Below are 19,700 nucleotides of genomic sequence, written 5' to 3' on the forward strand. Positions count from 1 at the left end.
CTTCAACTGGCCCACAGGAAAACGTTGAGGGCACCTTCTCTCTGAAGTAGTCAGAATTAACAGCTGCCACACTCCCAAACATTTCCCTAACTGGCTTTTCTGGCAGTGAGCAACACATCCAGAAACTATTCTTAGGATTTACTTTCTAGGTCAAAGTTGCAGCTAAGGTAAGAGGAGAAGAGGTGGCTTGGAAGATGGCTCAGTCAGAAGAGTGCCTGCCATGAAGGCACGAGATTCTGAGGTTGGAGTCTCGCCCCCATGTAAACACCCATGCTAGTGGCAGACACCTGTAACCCCAGTGTGTGGATCAGAAGTGGCTGGTGGTGGAGAGGAATCCCTGGGGCTCATTGGCTGTAAGGATTGGCCAGTTGATGAGCTGCAGTTTCAGTTTGAGACCCTGTCTCAAAGGAATAAGCATAAAATGATAGAGCAGACATTTAAGTATCCTTCTCTGGCTTCTGCACATGTATAGGAGCGTTCTTGGGTGTGAACACACCACCACACAAAATAAGATGGGGAACAATTGAAAACACCTGACTTCTACCTCTGGTCTCCACATATATGCACATACATGTGCCTGTTGCAGGATATTTGATCACAACACTGAATCTCAAAAACTCTGTCAGTCATTTACTGAGAAAACCTGTTTTTGGTTGTGTGGTTCAGCCCTTAACACACATTTTTAATTCCTTTGGCTGTAATACAGACGCCTTTACTACACACCTTTGATCCCAAACAATGAAGGTAAAGTTAGTTTGTAGAAGGCAGAAAAAGTGACAAACCAGAGAAAGATTTGACAGAATAAGATATGCCCAACTCTAATGAGAAGAGAGAGTAAATGGAAGCCCCTTGATGGGCAGGGCAGAGAGGAAGGAGGCAGTTTTACCAGGCCAGTTGAGAGAACTAGCCAGAGAATGTACCAGAAGATTGGAACATAATGCTAAAGTAGCATGAGGCCAGATTGAATCCATCATCCTGGAGAGGAGTTGGAGCCAGAACAGCTGAGTTGAACCAGCCAGCCAGAGTTCAGAAAGAACAAGAAAGGGTGAGCTTATTTGGTAGTAAGTCTCAGAGGCTGAAAACATTCTAGGCCTGGATAATATTTTACAGAAGCTAGATGCTTGTAGGAGTAGGCCTAGGTTAACAGAGACAATAAACCTCAGAGTCAACAATTATGTCAGGCGAATAGAAGTTTTATTTAAGAACATAAATGGTATGCACTCACTGATAAGTAGATATTAGCCCAAAAGCTCGGAATGTCCAAGATATAATTCACAGACCACATGAAGCTCAAGAAGGAAGACCAAAATGTGGATGCTTCAGTTCTTAGAAGGGGGAACAAAAATACAGGAGGAAATATGGAGACAAAGTGTTGAGCAGAGACTGAAGAAAAGGCCATTAGAGCCTGCCCCACCTGGGGATCCATCCTATACACAGACACCAAACCCAGACAATATTGGGAATGCCAAGAAGTACATGCTGACAGGAGCCTGAAGTAAGCTGTCTCCTGAGAGGCTCTGCCAGAACTTGACAAATAGAGAGGCAGATGCTTGAAGCCAACCATTGAACTGAGAATGGGTCCCCAATGGAAGCGTTAGAGAAAGGACTGAAGTTTGCAACCCCATAAGAAAAAAGGAAAAAAATGTATTTTTACCCCTAGAAAACCCAAAGGAAATGACTTGGATAAATATAGATACAAAATTCTGTTTCAGCCTTATGCCTAAAGGTATGTGCTCTAATTAAAGCATCATCTTTTGCAGACACAGCTTCTAAGAATTTCCATTCACACATCCCACCACCCCAACTGTATGCTCAGAAAAAAGGTGTGTCAGGGGACAGTTCATGGTTCTCAGTGTTGAACTCAAATGATGCTTATCTCAAGTTTCAGAGTTTAGTAAGGAGATTGAAACATTAAGGAAGATGGATGCTGAAATGAAAATGGAATTGACAAACGAAATAACTAGAAAACTCAACACTTTATAAGAAGAATGAATCAAGAAGAAAGACTCTCAGGATTTGAAGATAAAGGACTAGATCTAGGCCAAATAAAGATTATGAAAAATTTAGAACACAAAAAAGGAACAAAAGATAATTGGGAGATCCTAAGGGAAAAAAAACATACTTTCAAATTATTGACATAGATAACAATAATCCCAAATCAATGGCATACACCACATCTTCAAGACAATAGAAAATTTCCCCAAGCCAAGCAAAGATGCACCCATACAGATACAAAAGAAGCACACAGAATCAAATAGACTAAAAAAGAATCTCAAGGTATGTCAGAGTCAAAACACTATGCATACATAATAAAGCCAGAGATCCCGGAGGAAAGTGTCTCCACTCCTACAATACGACGGTGGCCAGCCTAGATTAATTTATCCAACAAAATGATGCACCATAATTGAAGGAGAAAGAGAAACTTCCCACAATATAAACTGCCTAAATGAAATTACAGCCAACAATCGAAAAGAAAATACAGGAAGTAAAAGTTTGTTCTGAAGAGAGTAAGCATAGCAGAGAAAGTGTGGCAAGACATATAAACCAATAACTACTAAAAAAAAAAAAAAACCCAGCAAAATATGACTGAGAACATAAACAACAACATGAGATCAACATCAAGATGATTGTGACTTACACATGCATTTCTATAATCACCTTAAACATCAATGGCTTCAATATTCCAAGACACATGCTGACTGAATGGACCAAGGAATAAAAGCCACCTGTTGTCTACAAGACATACAATTTAGGTAAAGAAAGGCACCACCTTCCACTGAAAGGATGAATGCAAGCACTCCAATTAGACCATGAAGCAACGAGCGTTGCCATTCTAATACCCAACAAATAGACTTCAAACTGAAACTAATCAGAAGAGATAAATAGGGACAGTTCATTCTAATCAGGGCTTGGTTAACCAAGAAGACATCACTATCCTACATACATATGCACCAAACTTTGGCACAAGTAGTCTCATAAGAAAGTGGACGTAAAGACAACATCAACCCTTTAATGTGAATAGCTCACTTTCTCTAATAAGTTGGTCATCTGGACAAAAAACCAACAGGGAAATGTGAAGTAATTGATTTATTGCATCCAAGAGGCTTAACATATCTACAGAATAGTCTACCCAAACACCAAAGAAGACACATTCTACTCATCAGACCAAAGAAGCTTTTTAAAAACAGATCATACCTTGTGGCACAAAACAAATCTGTACAAATTCAAAAGGATGGAAATCACTCTTTGCATCCTGTCTGACTGCACCACAGTACAACTTAACATTGATGGCAAACTAATCTGCAGTAAGTGCACAGACTCCTGGAGACTGAAAAACTCAACCCAGTGACAGATGTAAAGATAGACCTAGTGGCTTTGGCCATTATCTGACCAACCATAGAGGTCTTGGTGCTCCACTGTGCGCAGATCAATATGGAGCTGTGACCTAATCGTCTTCTCAGTCCTGACTGGACTCGGCCTGGTCTAGTAATTGCTCTTCATACTTTGTAAACCTCGTTTTTTTAAAGATTTATTCCATGTATGTAAGTACACTGTTGCTGTCTTCAGACACACCTGAAAGGGACATCGGATCCCATTACAGATGGTTGTGAGCCACCATGTGGTTGCTGGGAATTGAACTCAGAACCTCTGGAAGAGCAGACAGTGCTCTTAACCACTGAGCCATCTCTCCAGCCCAAACCTTCTCATTCTTTCATGGTTTCCATACTGACATTGAGAATAGTAGCTAAGCAGATTAACTACAAGGTTCCCACTGCCATTGCATTGTTTTCAGTTCATTAGTTTCTGCTTTGATATCTCTCTCTCTCTCTCTCTCTCTCTCTCTCTCTCTCTCTCTCTCTCTCTCTCTTCTCTTTCTACCTTACTTCTTTGTGTCTTCTCATCTGCTGGCTATGATTTGGTGTGTTCTTGTCTTTCATATAATTAAGTCATTTATCTGTGCTCTGTCTGTGCTTTGTGTGTCTGAGTGTGTGTGTGTGTGTGTGTGTGTGTGTGTGTGTGTGTCTGTCTGTCTGTCTGTCTGTCCACTTAAAGGTATATGTTTCCCTCATAGGTGTTGTATTTTCATATAATTCAATTCTGGATCATTTTACATGTCTTTCTAAATGTCTTCTTTGACCACTGAGTATTGTTCAGACTTTTTGACTTCCCACAGTTACTTGTATCACTGTGCTGCTAATTGTAAGCTCTGTTTTACTGAGGGAGACAGAATGGTTATTTCATTTCTTTCTTTTTTCTTTTTTTTACTTTGTTACTTATGCAGCTCCTACACCCAAGATACCAAACTCCAGGGAAAGGAAAGGCTACAAAGCATTAATTTATGCCTTTTCTTTGACACCATATTCTCTAGTGACCAAAAGTGAACAGGCAACACAAAGGCTACAATTTCATTTCTTTACTTATTGACATTTGTATTCCAGTATGTGCTGTGTTTTAGAGAAACTTGAACTGCTGAATAGAAGGTGTGCTTTTCGGTGTTTGTGTGGAATTGTCTATTAGTCTTTGATGTATGATCTCATTTAATTCTTATGTTTTCTCTGCTTGTTATTTTTTGTCCAGATCACTTGTTTATTGGAAAAAAGGGGTACTGAAATCACATACTAATTTGAGTTCATCTGTTTCTTGAAGCCCCGTATTACAATTTTTATGAAACTGGGAGCATCTGTGTTTGGTGCTTATCAGTAGGACTCTCATGTGTTCTTAATTGTTCCCTTGAACTGACTGAAGTGTTTTTCTTTACCCTTTTCCATTAACTTTAGTTTGAAATCAATTTTAACAGAAATTAAGTTGGGATATATGGTAAGAATGTAGCAAAATTACACTATATAGAAGGAAATGAGGGAATTTCTTCTGTTATCAGAGAATTGTGCCCACAGTTTCCAAACTCAATACTGAGAATCTTAACTAGTTCTATACACACGCTTCAATATGTGAATTTTTTATTTTTGTGAAACACACACACACACGAGGGGGAGAGAAAGAGGTGCCCTTGGACAGCAGAAGAGTGCATAAGATCTCAGGAGCCAAAGTTACAGGCAGTGGGGTGAGATACCTGTGTGTGGGTGCTGAGACTCAAACATGATCCTCCAGGAGGAGCTGCTGTGCTCTTAACCACCGAGCCATCTCTCTATCCTGCCTGCTCTTAGCTTGTGAACATTAAGATATATTTATTTTTATTCACCTGCATGGATGAATGTGGAGCATGTGAGTGCTGGGTGCCCACAGAGGCCAGAAGATGGTGTTGGATCCTTGGAGTCCGAGTTACAGATGGATGTGAGTTGCTGTGTGCTGGAAACTGAACCCGTGTCCTCTGTGAGGACCGCAAGTGTCCTGAATGTCATCCCCATCTCCTCAGCCTCCCTAAAACATCTAAAAACGCACAGGACACAATAAACTGGGCTGCAGGATGCTTCTAGAGGCCAAGATTCTAAGTGAGGAGTTTAAATCCAATGTTTACCTGAGTCAACTGTGGGAAATTGTCCCCACCAGCGGGGACCCAGTTATTCAGGGTCCCGAAGAGGCTTTCTACCTGTGGGCCAAAATGGGGGTGAAGAGAAGAAGGAGACCAAGCAAAAGTTCTGTTGTCAAGGTCTCGTTTATTGGGATGAACATTGCAGCTTTTAAGGCTTTCAGGTAGGGGGAGTGACCTTTGTGAAATATGAAGGAGGGGGAGATGAGGGTATAGGCAGTGATAGCTGGAGGCAAAGAAGTCAGGCGATGAGGTCAGGTGGTGGAGACACTGGGTGTTGACTGAGGAGATAACTGGTATCTGCTCGAGCTGAGGCATCCCTTGAATGTTATACTCCTGTGCCGTAAATTCATGGGAGAGGCTTTATCCAACAATCTTAAGATTTATGGCAGTCATCTTCGGGGTGAGTCTCTGTGGCCAAACAGCCCAGAGTCACTTTGAACCATGCAGTCAAAAAGCGGCTAGGCCCAAATCCAATATGGCTCCGTGCATCTCCCCCATTTTTCTTTTATTAAAAAAAACCATTAGGTGGAAGTAGTGGTCTGAGAGAGATCAGACATGCCTCACAGAGTGCCCAGCTCGGCCATGGCGAGCCACTCTTGCAGTTAGGACTGCACCCCAATGGCTAGGAATGAACTTATGCTGTAACACACCGTTCTGGGCTATACATGTGTGTTATTGGGGGAGAAACTGGGCAGAGGAGCATTTGACCGGCCCGCACGTTTAAACGGGGTGTAGCCACCTCTGTCTTAGGATCGACCTCTCAAACCCCAGCCTCTCTGTCATAGGACCACCTTGTCGCCCCCAAGGTTCCTGTCTTAGATTGGTCAAGGGTCAGAGGAAGTTGCCCGTCCCTGAGGATAGCTACATCAGGTCATCTTCTCATTCCTCTCACTTGAGCCCAGGGGCGAAGGAGCAGGAGCCAGATGGCATTAATATAAGAGATTGTGGAAATTGAGCCTCTCCCAATAAGTAGTGGGCACCTCATCTGGTTCTCCTCAGCTGCTATGGCCATACCACCAAGGACCTAGTCAAGCCTCTCCTGTAATAAAATTTAGAATTCCCAATTGTTAGCAACTACTCCAGAAAGTTCACCCACTGTGCTTGCTTAACAATAGATTGGGGGAGGGTAGCTCCAGACACAATGGCTGCAGCAGTAATGGCTGCTACAATAGCAGCGAAAATGCCAAGGTCTTTCCCAGGACAGTTCAGGATCGGTCATTCTTCTCTGGAACAACCAGCAGGCAATGAAACCATGTCTGAGATCTGCAAAACCAGGGCAGAGTTCCCCAGTCCACAGCAGCTTCCACCGAGCAACAGTGTACAGAGGGTCGGAGCGCAGGCCGTGGTGGGATGGGACACAATGACTGCAGCAACGCCAGAATTTCTGTGATGACAAAAGATGAGTGGGAACCCTCCATATTCCTCCAAGGACACAGGAATGACTCCAGGGACCCGAACCAGGAGAGCTGAATCTTCATGCTCCCAGGATCAGCAAGTCTCACCAGCCACTTGGGCAGCTGGCACACTCCTGTAGCATCCTGTAGAAAAAACACAAAGATTCCCTCTTCCCCATATAAAATATCTGAACAGGATCATGCCAATATGTGGATCTTTCTATTTCACCTAGGCAGAAGTATGCCTAGCTGTAGGGTGCCATAAACTCAGAGTGTTCCTTGGCATCCAAATTTTAAAATTGAAATAAAAGGAGCATATTTTAGCATACAGGGATAACTCCCCTTTTTATTTATTAAAATGTTGTTAAAATATTATTTATTAAGATAAGTCCTTAAGGATTAAATTGAGGACACTGAGCACTTGTATTTATAAATTTACTTTTATACCAAATTATTGTCTCCAGCATTACTGTTTTGGATATATAAAGAATGAGATTTTTTTACTAACTGTTCCTATGTAAGGCCTATAATCTGTCTGGTATCATTGTCCTCCCTTGCTAAGGGGTCTAGGCAATCTAATTTGAGTTCTTAAATGGCCTATAAAGGAACAGTACTTAGTGCTCTTAACCACTAAGCCATCTCTCCAGCCCCTCACCAGCTTTATTTACCTAAACATAAGCATTAATTAGAGATGCCAAATCCTATAAATACTGTACTAGAAATCCCTGAGCCGGCAAGGTGAGGCTGGGAGTTGAAAGTAAGCAAATGGAGTCTTCCTCTATTTGTGAGGGAGTGTTATCAACTCCATTATCATTTTCAAAGAGCTGGGTCTATGGTTTTGTTTAGTTGTCTGAGCCAGAGCACTGAAAGGACAGTGAGTTGTCAGACAATTTACGCTGAAATCACTCACTGATTTCATGTAGAAAACTTGTCTCTAATAAAGCATTAAGTAATTGAAATCAATCGTAAACCACAAGCCACACATTGGCTATCAGTATGTGAATTGAAAGCTTGATTTTTTTAACATTATAAAAACAGTGGCTAAAGCCAGGAATTTAATAATCTGTGCTGAAACAGCAGAAACTCAAGAGAATAAACAAGTGATCCAATCATACATGTAGCCTTTTCATTAGATGAACCACCTATAAATACAGTAAGCGCATTTCCTATGGGTTGTATGCACAAATATACAGGAAATACAAAAACATGTAAAGAGTAAAATTATCAATTTTGCCTGAAAAATTTGTATATGTAATAGGCCAAATATCAGTATTTTGTAATAACCAATTAACTGTTGTTTGGCTTTTTAAAATACTTCCATGACTCTAGCCTACAATTCTGTATTAACACAACTGAAGCTTTATCTCCAATGAGGATAACAAACAAAGACCTAAGTCCTCTGGTAAGGTGAGGTACTTAGCCAACTAACATATCCTTAGTAGCTTAAAATTAGTTTTAAATACTCTTTTCTGGAGTAGTCTAACAGCTACTCCCCAAATATTAAAGCTCATTTAGAAAGCAAAAGTTTGTAGTAAAAATTTCTATATACACTTAAAGATTTAAAGTTCTAACTTCTTACATTGAAGAAGCGACAAAATTACATAATATAAGGCTATTAGCCATTCTTTAGTAAAAATTTTAATGATATCACTTTATGGGCTCTCTAAAATTATAAGCAAGCTCACGAAATGAAAACTCACAATCGCCAGGACGTAAACAAATTGTATAAAAATAATCCTCTAAATCTATCTTGAAATGGCAGTTGGAGTAAGCAAACTGGCTGTAATGTTCTCACAACTTCTAAAACCTCATCAATCCTTTTTAAATCCTGTAACAATCTCTACCTGTTTGATTTTTTTCTTAATTATAAATAAGTTTGAGTTAGTCAATGTAACACTGACAATCTTTAATCACAATCTTTAAGATCTCTTTGTAACACCAGAGCACAGCCACAACTTTGGAAAGTCACCTGAATTCTGAGTATGTGACTAGGCAGCTGTTCTTGGGGCAGTGGAATTAGCATCAAAATACAGTAACTTTAGGGCAAACCACAACTTTGGCTGTGACTGCCAATTCCTACATGTGAACGCACGATGGTGCGGTCTCCAATACCTCAACAAAGAGACGTTGCCCTAAAATCTTTTAGAAGCCTGGTTTCTAGAATAAGAATTCCATAAAAATATTACCTCAATTTGGACCTGTTTCCCTAGGTTGGCTCATATCCAAATTACAGTTTTAAGCCAACTTTCTGTTACCAATGTTACACCTTTTAAGCTGTGAAGCTCCTGGTGTCTTTAGGATCAGCTAGTATAAACATTTAGCCAGCCCCTGGGGAGCTTGTCCAGCAGACTTAGGCTTCTAGCTACAGATGTAGGCTCCAAAAGCCAATTGAAACTGTTTTTTATGCATTGTTCCCTTCTTGAAACGAGTTAAAACCAAGTCAAGGTGTGAACGACTGGCAGATAAAGTTTTTATCATTTTTTCTTTTGAACACGAAACATAAAACATTTAAACAACGAGAAACAAAGACCACAGACATAAACTGACAGACATGGATAGCTTGGTGCACCAAGGACACACAATAGACATAGAGGGAAAAAACTAGATGGTGTCCCACGATAGGGACCCACATATCCTACCTATGGAACCCAGAACTAGAAATAAGCATTTCTCCAATAGGAGCCAGCAGAGAGGCAGGACGTCTCCTGCCTTTCTTCTGTTCCCAGGAGAGCCCTGAAAAGTTTTTCTCTTTCTCCAAAGCATCCGTGGAGAGTCCGGGAGGACTGTTTTTCCCAAACCCATTCTCTCTCATGTCTAGGGTGTAAACTATCTCTAGTCAGGATCCAAAGACTAAAATATAACTCTAAAAGAACGCATATGCAAAAACACTTTACCATTACCTTGTCCCTTTTTTATTACAAGTTTTACTTAAGCTAGCCCCACACTGCTTAAAATTAACCAGGGACACCTTTCATCAATAAAACAAAAAAACTTGATTAAATCCTTTTTCTTAACTCTTAATCCTCTCTCCCTGAGTGAGCGCTTGATCTCTCCTATGAAACAAGCCTCCTAAATCCATACCTTCCCCATGGCAATTAGACGACAATTATTCGACCGGTCCTTACCTCCCTCTCCAGCGACACACGAGCGATGCGGCCTGAAGAGTCCTTGATTCCCGCTGCAGCTCTCTTATCTCCATCGTCCTGTAGTCGGCCTTGCTTCGGGGTCCCTGTGTTCGGGCGCCACTTGTCCCCGCCAGCGGGGACCCAGTTATTCAGGGTCCCGAAGAGGCTTTCTACCTGTGGGCCAAAATGGGGGTGAAGAGAAGAAGGAGACCAAGCAAAAGTTCTGTTGTCAAGGTCTCGTTTATTGGGATGAACATTGCAGCTTTTAAGGCTTTCAGGTAGGGGGAGTGACCTTTGTGAAATATGAAGGAGGGGGAGATGAGGGTATAGGCAGTGATAGCTGGAGGCAAAGAAGTCAGGCGATGAGGTCAGGTGGTGGAGACACTGGGTGTTGACTGAGGAGATAACTGGTATCTGCTTGAGCTGAGGCATCCCTTGAATGTTATACTCCTGTGCCGTAAATTCATGGGAGAGGCTTTATCCAACAATCTTAAGATTTATGGCAGTCATCTTCGGGGTGAGTCTCTGTGGCCAAACAGCCCAGAGTCACTTTGAACCATGCAGTCAAAAAGCGGCTAGGCCCAAATCCAATATGGCTCCGTGCAGGAAATTATTCATCTTGATGAGCTTTAACTTCCTTCCCCATGTAAACACCAAGATGGCACGGGGTCTAATGAGTAAACATGGCTAAAATAGTTTAAAGCTGACAAAATACTATTGAAATATCAGATTCAATTTAATGATCATTCTTTTTTTGTGTGTGTGTTTGCTTGTTTGCTTTCCCAGACAGGTTTCTCTGTGTAGCCCTGGCTGTACTGAAATTCACTCTGTAGACCAGGCTGGCTTTGAACTCACAGTTCTACTGGGATATTTTTGATTAGTGATTATTCCTAATATTGGTTTAAGAAGAAATTTTATGACTATTAATTCATGTGTTTTCATCTCACAGCAAGAAAATATTCTTTAAATGTTCATTATAGAGTAGTACTTGTAGATTTCTCCTCCAAGATCCATGATGTCATTGTTCAAAAAGTACAGGACAATGCTGGCATTAAAAGCCATGTTAACTTGTAAGGGACTCTAGACAAAAAATAAAAGCAACTATGGGAAAAATAGTCTTCCTCTGGTAAGAGCTCCCCAAATGGCTACACAATACCCAGTGGTCATCTCTGAAATGATTACCTACAAATAACCCTATCCTGAATGAGCTGTTATCTTTATATATAATTCTTAAATATATAACTATATAGGAATAGATTTGGATATATAACATATACATATATGTGTAACAACAATTAAAAGAGGCCAGAAGTCATGGGAAAGAGAGGGGAGCCGTAGACAGGAAGAGGTACAGGGAGAAAATGGAAAGGGGATTATGCTACAATTATATTTTAGTTAGAATAACTCCCTTTAATTGTAACTATTATACTCAGAAATAGGTAACTATAGTATTAACAGCGTAAACAAAAGCAACTAATGTAATGTGATTGCAAAACTTGTTTATCATTAATGTTTGATTCCACACTGTGTAATGTAATTATGCCGTTAGGAACCTAAGGACACAAGAGACTATGTTCCACAGAGACACAAAGAACAGCGTAATGGGGATGTCTGAGGGATGTGGGAAAACTGCAGCTCTGAGAGTCCCAGAGCACTGCCAATTAGAATGGCAAGTCCTTTTGTTTTTATAGACAACATGGACATAGTGCTTACCAAGCTAATTTTAATTATTCCAACGGGAAACACACAAAACATGGGTGATATGCCAAATGCTAGCACTCAAATGGCAAGGTGATATGTTCTATTTTGTAAGTAATGCTTGAAACATGGTGTTTTGTAAGAAGTGGTTCCTGTTCTCCCCAGTGCTCCTCTAGCATTCAGCAATGCCATCTAATGTCCTGAGGTCATTCTGATGCCTTTTAGTGTTCATAATGGAGAAATTCTACTCAGGAACACACAGCATGATGACTGCTGTTTCAAACCAATTTCTAGAATGTTGGATCCTTATTTAGAATGCAGCTCTTCAGTTTATCATTCATATGTATATGTATATGTATATGTATATGTATATGTATACACACATAGAGCTAGCTTACTATATGCAGAGTGATCATGTAATATCCAGAACCTGAATTTTTTTCAATAAGTTTTAACAGAAACATCTGGGGAGTGGTATTAGTGCTGTAGAAAAGGACAGTAGACCAATATTGCAGATGCATGATAGATCAAGGGATTCTCAATCTAGAGTTAAAGCTATGGTAAGAAGTCATATGCTCTCGGCACCATAACATTTTGAAGATTTTTTCTAGTTTTTATTTTCTAATTTGTCCTAATTACACAAAACTAAGTATGATTTCAGTTAACTTAAAATGTATTGTTTCTGACAATTGCTTCTTGGCTATGCTCAACTTGAGCAAAGGCTCTATGGAAACATTGTATGCATGGTAGATCCCTCTGTGTGTGTGTGTGTGTGTGTGTGTGTGTGTGCGTGTTGTATATAGATTGTAGTTACAGTAAGTTAATAGAAACAATGTGCCTTAATTTGAAAATACCAGATATATGTGATCAACTTATCCTTGCACAGAAATTTGTTTTGATGTTGCTTTGTTTTTTTTTTTTTTTTTTGGTTTTTTTTTCGGAGCTGGGGACGGAACCCAGGGCCTTGTGCTTCTTAGGCAAGCGCTCTACCACTGAGCTAAATCCCCAACCCCGTTGCTTTGTTTTTGAGACAGGTTTCACTGTATAGATTTAGCTCTCCTGGAATTCACTATGTAGACCAGACTGGCCTAAAATTCACAGATATCTGCCTATCTCTCCCTCCTATGTACAGGGATTAAAGACCTACATCACTATGCCAGGCATGGACATAAAATAATTTTAACTCTGATTCATAGATTATATCCACTCATCAAATACACTTAAGTGGTCAAGAGTAAACTTCTAGAGACACACTGTTCTTATAACCATATGCAAAGCACTGAATTGATGATAAAAAGCATAAAAAATATGGAAAGACTAACATAGAAAAGCTTAGGATACACACACACGGAGAAATGATCTCACATTGTGTGCTAGGTCATCCTGAAACTCACCATGCATATCTCAGTTTCACAGTTATCCTTCTGCCTATGCTGCCAAAATGCAAGGATTACAGGCTCAGCTGCCATGCCTCGCCCTGGATTGATATTAATACAGCCATTTCTAATTTTGTAGCATTTTCCTTTATATGATTTAAAATATATTTTATGATCCTTGGCTCATTAAAAATAATTTAACATCCCACACCCGCGGATCCCGGCCCGCAGCAGCTCTCTGCTCCCAAACCCCGTGGGAGAGAGACCTCACCGCCTGATCAGGTGGGCACTCCTGAGGCTGCAGAGCGGAGGAGACCACCAACACTGCCCACCCCTGCCCACATCCCTGGCCCAAGAGGCAACTGTATAAGGCCTCTGGGTTCCCGTAGGGGAGGGCCCAGGAGCGGCAGGATCCCTGCGCCTGAGACACCGCCAGAACCTGAAGGAAACAGACCGGATAAACAGTTCTCTGCACCCAAATCCCGTGGGAGGGAGAGCTAAACCTTCAGAGAGGCGGACACGCCTGGGAAACCAGAAGAGACTGCACTCTGTGCACATCCAGACGCCAGAGGAAAACACCAAACGCCATCTGGAACCCTGGTGCACGGAGGCTCCCGGAAAGAGCGGCGCAGATCTTCCCGGTTGCTGCCGCCGCGGAGAGGACTTAGGCAGTACCCCACGAGCAAACTTGAGCCTTGGAACCACAGGTAGGACCAACTTTTCCCCTGCAAGAAACCTGCCTGGTGAACTCAAGACACAGGCCCACAGGAACAGCTGAAGACCTGTAGAGAGGAAAAACTACATGCCCGAAAGCAGAACACTCTGTCCCCATAACTGGCTGAAAGAAAACAGGAGAACAGGTCTACAGCACTCCTGACACACAGGCTTGTAGGACAGTCTAGCCACGGTCAGAAGTAGCAGAACAGGGTAACGCTAGAGATGGTCTGATGGCGAGAGGCAAGCGCAGGAACCCAGGCAACAGAGGCCAGGACTACATGGCATCATCGGAGCCCAATTCTCCCACCAAGGCAAACACTGAATGTCCAAACACACCAGAAAAGCAAGATCTAGTTTCAAAATCATATTTGATCATGATGCTGGAGGACTTCAAGAAAGACATAAAGAACTCCCTTAGAGAGCAGGTAGAAGCCTACAGAGAGGAATCGCAAAAATCCCTGAAAGAATTCCAGGAAAACACAATCAAACAGTTGAGGGAGTTAAAAATGGAAATAGAAGCAATCAAGAAGGAACACATGGAGGCAACCCTGGACATAGAAAATCAAAAGAAAAGACAAGGAGCTGTAGATACAAGCTTCACCAACAGAATACAAGAGATGGAAGAGAGAATCTCGGGAGCAGAAGATTCCATAGAAATCATTGACTCAACTGTCAAAGATAATGTAAAGCGGAAAAAGCTACTGGTCCAAAACATACAGGAAATCCAGGACTCAATGAGAAGATCAATCCTAAGGATAATAGGTATAGAAGAGAGTGAAGACTCCCAGCTCAAAGGACCAGTAAATGTCTTCAACAAGATCATAGAAGAAAACTTCCCTAACCTAAAAAAAGAGATACCCATAGGCATACAAGAAGCCTACAGAACTCCAAATAGATTGGACCAGAAAAGAAACACCTCCCGTCACATAATTGTCAAAACACCAAACGCACAAAATAAAGAAAGAATATTGAAAGCAGTAAGGGAGAAAGGTCAAGTAACATATAAGGGCAGACCTATCGGAATCACACCAGACTTTTCGCCAGAAACTATGAAGGCCAGAAGATCCTGGACAGATGTCATGCAGACCCTAAGAGAACACAAATGCCAGCCCAGGTTACTGTATCCTGCAAAACTCTCAATTAACATAGATGGAGAAACCAAGATATTCCATGACAAAACCAAATTTACACAATATCTTTCTACAAATCCAGCACTACAAAGGATAATAAAGGGTAAAGCCCAACATAAGGAGGCAAGCTATACCCTAGAAGAAGCAAGAAACTAATCGTCTTGGCAACAAAACAAGGAGAATGAAAGCACACAAACATAACCTCACATCCAAATATGAATATAACAGGAAGCAATAATCACTATTCCTTAATATCTCTCAACATCAATGGCCTCAACTCCCCAATAAAAAGACATAGATTAACAAACTGGATACGCAATGAGGACCCTGCATTCTGCTGCCTACAGGAAACACACCCCAGAGACAAAGACGGACACTGCCTCAGAGTGAAAGGCTGGAAAACAACTTTCAAAGCAAATGGTCGGAGGAAGCAAGCTGGAGTAGCCATTCTAATATCAAATAAAATCAATTTTCAATTAAAAGTCATCAAAAAAGATGGGGAAGGACACTTCATATTCATCAAAGGAAAAATCCACCAAGATGAACTCTCAATCCTCATCTTCGGTTGGTTTATATACAAGTGTGCAATTTCTAGGCTTGAAAGTAAAATGATGCTATCTCGTGCTGGATAGAGGAGCCTTATTTTTTATTATGGCAGCTTGCTATTTTTGTAATATGGTGATTTGGTTGAACACATTAAAGTACAGTAGTAACTGATCTCCCCCTCTTCCTGGATGAGTGAGGAGATGATTAAATGTTGATGTCAGCATCCATGAGCATATTCAGATGAGCTTCTGCTTCTGTTGAAAAGGATGCTGTGTTTGATTGTGGTCCGAAGCTTTGAAGCACTACTTGGCATCTCCTTCCTTGGAGGTCTCACTGTTTAAACATAACAGATTTGATAGCTTGTTGGTAAGGTGAGGTCCAGCTTGTCTCCACTAGGTCATCTTCATGTGAATCCGGTGGTTATACGGTTTTGTTCTAGGGATATTTCATTTTTTTAATAACGGTTTTAGCTGACATTCATGGAGAGAATGAATCCTTAGAAGTGTGCCACTAGTGAAAGGAAATCCTGTCTAGAGTATGTTTCTTTACAAAGCTGTGTCACACCATCCTTTGGGCCCTCTGCTGGAAAAGTAGAATCAAGTCTCAAATAATGCCTTTTAAATTGTATCCTCTAGTATTATAGATGTAGGACAGTACTGTATCATACCTCTGTGGATGTAAAATAGCTTGTGCCTGCTTTATGATACGTAGTAGTGACCGTGCTTTATCAGAGCTGTTTTTAATGATGTTGCTCAGAATGTTTTCTTTCCAGATGATGATTGAGAAGCTAATTTAAAAAAAAATGGTGCCAGGTACCACAAGAGTAACAGAACTGTGCTGTTTTCTCGGGTTTTGTTTTTTTACTTTTTTTTTTTTTTAATGGAGTGTGCTGGATGTCTCTACAGTTTTGTTCAGATGACTGCAGAACCTGGAAAAGCTGTTGCTGCTGTTGATGCATAACACACTGCTATTATTGGTCTTTTTATATAAATATAAATATATATATACAGATATATAATTTGAATTTTTTGAAACTTTACCTGTGCTGTCAACTTTCGAAAAAAGTATCCCCGTTTACTGTGTTGAGTTGGCACTGTACAGAAATTAACAGCCATATTGGTCTAGAAATGTTGAACTTAAGTTTTTTCCATTTGTACAGGGGTAACACACTGTATTAAATATGTAAGGTCTTATATACGTGGGTTTGATTACAAAAACTAATAAAGTATTCTCTAAATAAAAAAAAATTTAACATGCTTATTACTTTCTCTCATTAAATTATTACACAGTATGTGTCTTTGAATGGCTGTCATTGTCTAACACTAACACTGTAAGATAGTCATTTTGGGTTGATTTTTTACCTCAAAAGTGCATTAAAGTCCTCACTCTGAAAATTCATTACTTTGAACTTATTTGGAAATAAATCTCCACATTTACAAAACTATAGAATGGGCTCTGATCTTGTGTGAATGATACCTTTATAGAAGAGGAACATTTACAGTGACACACAGAAGTCAACATGTGACTGGAAGGACAAGGTCTGAGTGGATGCACTAAAATCATCAGAGAGAAGTTGTTCTCCAGAAGCTGGAAGAGACAAGAAAATGTTTACAGGTGTCACCAATAGAACTTTTCTGTGTTTACACTGGATTTTAGATTTCTTGACTCTACAACTGTAAAGATAAATTTTTCTTTGAAGACACTTAGGTTTTGGTCCAGTTTTACTTATATCAATATATATTCCTGATGTTCTGAATTAGGTTTTGTGGGAATTCTATCAGGACTGATGCTGACAAGCATTTTCTTTTACATAAAAATATGTTAAGTGGATTTATTTTATTTATTTCCCACCTTACCTGTTACTTTTGAAAGTTGTAAGAAGGAATTCATTGGGAAGGTTCTGCACTGAGATTAAGGAAGATATAAAATTGTATGACCAGAAATAATCTTTATTCATAGTTTTATTTAAAATGAATTAGTTGATACCGAGAGCAGCAGATGCTACTAAGCCCATTGGTTGTTTTTATTACCTGAGAAATGATTCTCTGTTTTACTTTGTTATTGAGACCTTCACTCTTTCCCCTGTCCCCCAATCCAGTTTCCCAAACTTCTGTAGCAGGCCACAAGCTATGCCTCCTTTCTGTCCCCATTTCTAAGATAATTCTAGCTCAGCAAATCCAAAAAGGGTAAATAACTCACCTCATAACAAAATAACAGTAATCAACAAACATTGCTCATTGATAAAGTCTCAACACCAATGGTCTCAATTCCCCAATTAAAAAAAAACACAGACCAACAGAATGGATTATAAAACAGGATCCTTTCTTTAGCTAACCTTGAAATCATGAATAGATATTACCTCAGAGTAAAGGAACAGAAAAAGATAGTCCATGAAAACAGACCTAAGAAGTAAACTGGGGTAGCATATCAATATCTAGCAAAATAGACTTTACACCAAAGCTAATCAGAAGACATGGGAAGGACACTTCATACTCAAAGGAAAGATCCACCAGGAGGCTATCAGAACTCTTAATATCTATGCACCAAGCACAAGGCACCTAAGTTCATAAAATAAACACTACTACAGCATAAATTCCATATCAACCTCACACAGCAATATACTCCACTCTCACTAATAGACAGGTCATTCAGACAAAGACAAAACAGAGAAATGCTGGAGTCAACTGATATCATAAACAAAATAGATTTAACAGATATTTATAGAACATCTCACTCAATTACAAAAGACTATACCTTTTTCTCAGCACTTCATAGAACTTTCTCCAATACTGACCACATACTTGGACACAAAGTAAGTTTTAACAGATATAAGTAAACTGAAATAAAGTCCAGCAGCATATCAGAGCAACCAAATAAAATTTTCATGTCAACAACAATAGAAACAATAGAAAGCCTACAAACTCCTGGAAACTAAAAAACTCAGTGGGGCAAAGCAAAAGTTATGAAAAAAATTGAAAACTTTCTAGAACTGAATAAAAATGAAAACACAACATACTGAAACTTGTGGGACACAATAAGGTGGTTCCAAGAGGCAAATAGCACTGAGTATCTACATTTAAAAAAGAAAATTGGAAACATCTGATACTAGTAATTTAACATCCCCTGAAAGTTCTAGAGAAAAAAAAAAACCAAAGAACAAAAAACAAAACATTCAAAAGGTGTATATGAGGGGAGCTGCAGGGCAGCCTGGATGGGACTCTTCCAGTTTCCATCTCCACCCAGAGCTGGGACTGTCCCACAGCTCTCAGACTCAAAACCTGCCCTGAGAGAGCTGGTCTCTCAGGAGAGCTCTCTCTCTTAAGATCACAGGCTCACAGGCTCAAGGGTCCACAAGAGGGACAAGCTCCAGTCAGAGACAGTAAGACCAACTAACATCAGAGATAACCAGATGGGAAGAGGCAAACTCAAGAACCTAAGCAACAGAAACAAAGACTATTTAGTATCGTCAGAACCCAGTTCTCCCACCACAGCAAATACTGGATATCCCAACATACTGGAAAAGCAAGATTTAGATTTAAAGCCACATCTCATGATGATAGAGGACATTAAGAAGGACATAAATAGCTCCCTTAAAGAATTACAGGAAAACACGGGTAAACAAGTAGAAGCACTTAAAGAGGAAACACAAAAATCCCTTAAAGAATCCCTTAAAAAATTACAGGAAAAGACAGAGAAGAGAATGAAGACTCCCAACTTAAAGGGCCAATAAATATCGTCAGCAAAATTATAGAAGAAAACTTCCCTAACCTAAAGAAAGAGATGCCCATGAACATACAAAAAGCCTACAGAACTCCAAACAGATTGGACCAGAAAAGAAATTCCTCCCATCACATTATAGTCAAAACAGCAAATACATAAAACAAAGAATATTAAAAACAGTAAGGGAAAAAGGTCAGGTAACAAATGGAGACAGATCTACCAATATTATACCAGACTCTCAATAGGGACTATGAAAGCTAGAAAATCATGGACAGATGTCCTACAGACCCTAATAGCACACAAATGCCAGCCGAGGCTACTATATCCGGCAAAACTCTCAATTAATGTAGATGGAGAAACCAAGATATTCCATGACAAAACCAAATTTACACATTATCCTTCCACAAATGCATCCCTACAAAGGATAACAGATGGAAAACTCCAACACAAGGAGGGAAACTACGTGCTAGGAAAAGGAAGAAAGTAATCTTGCAAAAAACTGA

The 19,700-nt window shown here is 40.1% G+C and overlaps 1 non-coding gene across 1 annotated transcript; it reads right to left on the minus strand.

Annotated features, from left to right (window-relative positions):
• Positions 1-4,265: 4,265 nt before the first annotated feature.
• LOC120095734 (small nucleolar RNA SNORA13) lies at positions 4,266-4,400 on the minus strand. Its single transcript, XR_005491528.1, has one exon. It is a non-coding gene; the product is annotated as a small nucleolar RNA SNORA13 (small nucleolar RNA).
• Between the last annotated feature and the right edge of the window lie 15,300 nt (positions 4,401-19,700).

The sequence above is a fragment of the Rattus norvegicus genome, chromosome 11 (assembly GCF_036323735.1).
Source record: "Rattus norvegicus strain BN/NHsdMcwi chromosome 11, GRCr8, whole genome shotgun sequence".
Lineage (NCBI taxonomy): Eukaryota > Metazoa > Chordata > Mammalia > Rodentia > Muridae > Rattus > Rattus norvegicus.